General features: G+C 47.5%; 1 protein-coding gene across 2 annotated transcripts in view; it reads right to left on the bottom strand.

Moving 5' to 3' along the window:
- The window catches only part of LOC105549657 (methyl-CpG-binding domain protein 3-like 1), a 20,179-nt gene extending 15,943 nt beyond the window's left edge, over window positions 1-4,236 (bottom strand). Inside the window, exon 1 of one of the 2 annotated variants that reach the window (XM_011994277.1) lies at window positions 4,152-4,236. The gene's annotated coding sequence lies outside the window, so the exon portion shown is untranslated. Of the gene's footprint in view, window positions 1-4,093 lie in introns of both variants that reach the window. The other variant, XM_011994276.1, reaches the window with a different exon arrangement.
- Between the last annotated feature and the right edge of the window lie 743 nt (window positions 4,237-4,979).

Here is a 4,979-nt window from a genome sequence, read left to right as displayed (position 1 = left end):
AGTAGAGACGGGGTTTCACCACGTTGGCCAGGATGGTCTCGATCTCTTGACCTCATGATCTGCCCGCCTCGGCCTCCCAAAGTGCTGGGGTTACAGGCGTGAGCCACCGCGCCCAGGCCAATTTCACTCTTTTGCATATTGGCACCTAGTTGTCCCAGCGCAATTTGTTGAAGAGAACATTCTTTCCACAGTGACCTTTCCTAGTATATTGAATTTTGAACTTATCCATTTTTGCTTAAACTTCCTTTAGCCATCTGAGAATGATTAGGGATATTTTTGGGAAGTAGTGATCTAACTTTTTTTCTGAAAGGATGGGTGTGTGAAACAATATCATTGAAATTATTTCTTCCTGGCTGATTTTAAATGTTACCACTCCCTTATATAAAATTTCTGTAAATAGTCCATGTCAATTTCTGGACATTCTCTGCTTTTTCAGAATAAACCTTTATTCTAGAATTAAAAAAAAAATACTTTGCTACATTTTATTCTGATTTTATATTCTATTTCTTTCTTACTAGACCCCTGGGTTTTAGTTTCTTTCTCACATCCCATGTTAAATTAAAAGCATAAATCATTTGAATACATCACTTTGGGATTACTAGCATATCAAGCTACAGATCTCCTCTCAGAGACATTTATGTGTCATGTACAAATTTTTTCCTTATTCTAACACAAAGACGGAACAAGAGACACTGAAGCCTATCTGAGGGTGGAGGGTGGGAGGAGGGCAAGGATCGAAAAACTACCTATCAGGTACTACGCTTATTACCTGGGTGATTAAATAATCTGTATACCAAACCTCCATGACAGGCAGTTCACCTGTATAACACACATGTACATGTACCCCTGACCCTAAAATTTTTTTTTTTTATAAAAAGTCTCCCAAAAGAAATGTGAAAAAAAAATTGCCTTATTCTAAATAGTCTTTAGTGGAAGTTAGTGTTCCTCTTTGATGCAAGAGTAATTTGTAAAAGATCTTACTTTTATGTGTAAATGGTTTGATGTCTTTAAATTATGTCAGGTATTCCTAGGTGTATTTTCAAATACTATTATTTGATTTTTTTGTTGTTTCTTCTTTGGTTTAGTTTAAGAAGGACTCCAATGTGGCCAAATACAGGACATCTAATATGGTGTGGCTGTGTCCCCACCCAAATCTCATCTTGAATTGTAGCTCCCACAATTATCACATGTCATGGGAGGGACCGGGCAGGAGGTAACTGAATCATGGGGACAGGTCTTTCCCATGCTGCTCCCGTGATAGCGAATAAGTCTCAAGAGATATGATGGTTTTATAAAGGGGAGTTTCCCTGCATAGGCTTTCTCTTGTCCGCCGCCATATAAGACCGTGCCTTTCGCCTTCCACCATGATTGTGAGGCCTCCCTAGTCACATGGAACTGTGAGGTCCCCAGACACATGTGTGAGCCACATGGTGAAACACCATCTCTACTAGAAATACCAAAAAAATAAAAAATAAATTAGCCAGCATGGAGGCACGTGCCTGTAATCCCAGCTACTCCGGAGGCTGAGGCATGAGAATTGTTTGAACCTAGGAGGCACATGCTGCAGTGAGCCAAAATGGTGCCACTGCACTCCAACCTGGGCAACAGAGTGAGACTCTGTCGCAAAACTAAAAAATTAAAAGAAAGAAAAAACGCCATGGAAAACATTATTGTGACAATGGGCAATTCTGAATATGGATTATGTTATTAGATAACAGCCCCATGCAGTGTTCAATTCCCTGATTTTGCTAATTACTGTAGTTCTGAAAGAAAAGGTCCTTGTTATTAAGAAATACACCCTGATTTGGTGGTAAATGGGCACAATGTCTGTCACTTACTCTCAAATGGTTAAAAAAAAATTGTAATGTATGTAAAGAGAGACAGAGTTCATGATAAAGCAAACAGGGTAAAATGTTAACTTTTGGTGACACAGGCACAAAATACACAGATATAAAGGAGTTCTTTATACCATTCTTGAAGCTTTTCTGTAAATTTGGAATCTTATCAAAATAATTTTAAAACAAAACAGAAAAACAAAAAAGAGCTATGTACCATGTCTAAAAACAACCCCAATAAGAATGCCTAACATTTCACTAGAATTAAAATTATCATGGCTCAAGGAAAGAACTACGTCAACAAAAAGCTATACCACTTTCAAAGATGGAAAGAATTAAATGTTCATTCTCCCCCAATTTAATCTAAATTGAAAAATTCACACAGTTCCAATCAGCAGCTGCTTATCTTCCTGGACATCCATTCATGGCACACCTAACCTTCTGAAAAACAGCAGATCACAGCCAGATCTCTGTGAAAATGAGCAATCACTCACATCTGCAGCTGTTGAAGCTTCCCAGCCAGGACCACCACAGCCCCACAGCCCCACTTCCATCATCAGGGTAAACCCTATGTACTGAAAGAGGAAAAGGATGTCGTTGGTGGCCTGTCTGCAAGGGCATGGCAAACTGGGGCAGCAGAAAGTCTTCACTGTCTAGCGGAAAGTAAAATTGAAGCTTTGAGCTTCTCAGGAATGAGAGGAGGTGGCCAAGGGGAAGATCACTCAAGACCATTCCCCTCATTTTTTTCCATTTGCACTTACCAGTATCTTTTTTTTGTTTTTGGTTTTTATTTTGTTTTTGTTTTTTTTTGAGGTGGAGTCTTGCTCCTGTCACCCAGGCTGGAGTGCAGTGGCTGCAATCTCGGCTCACTGCAACCTCCACCTCCAGAGTTCAAGTGATTCTCCTGCCTCAGCCACCCGAGTAGCTGGGATTACAAGGAATCCGCCACTATGCCCGGCTAATTTTGTATTTTTAGTAGAGACGGGGTTTCACCATGTTGGCCAAGCTGGTCTCGAACTCCTGACCTCAGGTGATCCGCCCACCTCGGCCTCCCAAAGTGTTGAGATTACAAGCGTGAGCCACCACGCCCAACCAGCACTTACCAGTATCTAACACACCAACATACCATGTATTCTATTTATCACATTCACTGTTCACTCCTCCTGTCCACCCCACAACTAAAATGCACGTTCTCCGAGGGCAAGTACGTTTACCTATTTTGTTCAGTCCATATCCATGGTGTATAAAACAGTGACTTGTGTGTGTGTGTAGGGGGGGGAGTAATAGCATTTATTCCATGAATATGACTACAGCATACACACATACACACACATACATGTCCACACTATATCTGGAAAGATAAAGATAAAAATTATGTTTGCCTGTGAGCAAAAGAACTGGAAGACAGTGGTGGGAGAATATTTGACTGACTTTGTACCACTCTTAAGTTTTCCTATATGTGTATCTATGACTCAGTCCTCTCCTGCTCCCCAAAACTCTTAGTGTTAAATCACTATGTTCTGCCTTGGGAAAGCAAATTATAGACAAATGTGCATATATAATCTGATTCTATCGGGTTGTATGCACATGGCGAAGTAACTGTATCAAAATCTAGGGATACAAGGAAAGCCCTGCCCCTGAATCTTATCTCCCACAATCCCGGCTCCTGGGCCTATCCCAACCCACCCACATCAGACACCGTTTTATTCATACCCAGATCCCTGCCCCTGGAACTGGTCTCCACCCACTGCCCCATCCCTAGGCCTGGTGCAGCCCACAGTCCCGCCCCCAGAACTGGTCTCCGCCCACAGCCAGCCCCGCCCCCAGGCTTGGTGCCACCCATAGCTCCGCCCCAGAACTGATCTCTGCCGATCAGCACTGCCCTCCAGGGCCGGTACACCCACAGCCTAGTCCCCGCCCTCTGCCTTGCCCGGAACTGATCTCCACCCACAGCCAGCCCCATTTTCCAGGGCTGGCACCACCACCGCCGCCTGGTTCCCGCTCAGCCCCGCCCAGAAAATGGAGGTCTCCGCCCCTGTAACTGGTCTCTGCTCAGTCACCCCAGCTCTGCAAGCCTTGTACCATCCGCCCCGAGAACTGGGCCCCACCCACAGCCCCGCCCCTGGAACTGGTGTCTGCTCAATCACCCTCGCCCTCCAGGCCTGGTACGGCCGCAGCCGGTTCCCCGCCTTCAGCCCCGCCCCGGAACTAATCTCCGCCCACAATCAGCCTGGCTCCGCCCCCAGGGCCAACCCTGCCCACACTACTGCCGCAGGCCAGGGCCCAACTTTGTGCCCACTAAGCAAACTAGAACACCTCTGCCCAAGGCTGGGGTGCGCGGCCGCCGCTCCCGCCCGCCGCGCCTGCCGCCTAAGCGCCGAACCCCCAACACGCTAGACTCTGCGAGGCTGCCCGTGTGAGCCGGAAGCGGACATGTAGCGCGGCTCTTCCCAGACCGGAAGCGGAAGCGCGGGGCGGTGCCGTGGGAGGGGCTGCGCGTGGGGCACCGGAGAGCGAGTCCCTCCGTCCCCGCGAGTCGGCGCTTTTGGCCCCGGCGGGAGGGGCCGGGCTTGGTGAGCGACTGGCGGGGCCTCGGGTCCGAGTCCAGGGGGCGACGTTGGCCGCGGACACCGCCAGCCGTGGGCCCTGCATCCCTCCCGGTAGCCGTGTTTCTGTCCATGAGGCCTCCAGCTGTGTGCAGGCAGGTCAGCGCGAAGCTGCTGCTTGCCCCTGGATCGGGGCCCGCGCCGTTGTCGCCTCCTCAGAGAGCCCCAGTCGCCCTCACCCAGGGCGATTCTGCGCCCCAGGGGACTTTTGGCTGTAGCTGGAGACGGCTGTGGTTGTCACAAATTGTGGGGAGGGGAGGCTGCTACTGTCACCTAGAGGGTGGAGGCCGGGGAAGAGGGGCTCTGCTCGCTCTTAAAGATTCTACGTTGTACAGGACAGTCCCCCACAACAAGGAATTATCAGTAGTGCCAGGTTTGGAAACCCTGCTCTAGGGCCTTAAAAAAAAATACCTACAGTTCTGAATAAACCGTATACATTGTTAAAAATTCAGCTTAGTCACTTACTAGGGCCTCTAAGTGACAAGATATTTTTAAAGCCTCTGGAATCACCATAGAAGCTCTCTCCAGTCTAATAAGT

The sequence above is a fragment of the Mandrillus leucophaeus genome, unplaced genomic scaffold (genome assembly GCF_000951045.1).
Source record: "Mandrillus leucophaeus isolate KB7577 unplaced genomic scaffold, Mleu.le_1.0 Scaffold451, whole genome shotgun sequence".
Lineage (NCBI taxonomy): Eukaryota > Metazoa > Chordata > Mammalia > Primates > Cercopithecidae > Mandrillus > Mandrillus leucophaeus.
Note: the sequence above shows the minus strand (reverse complement) of the source record. Positions and strands in the feature narration are given on the sequence as shown.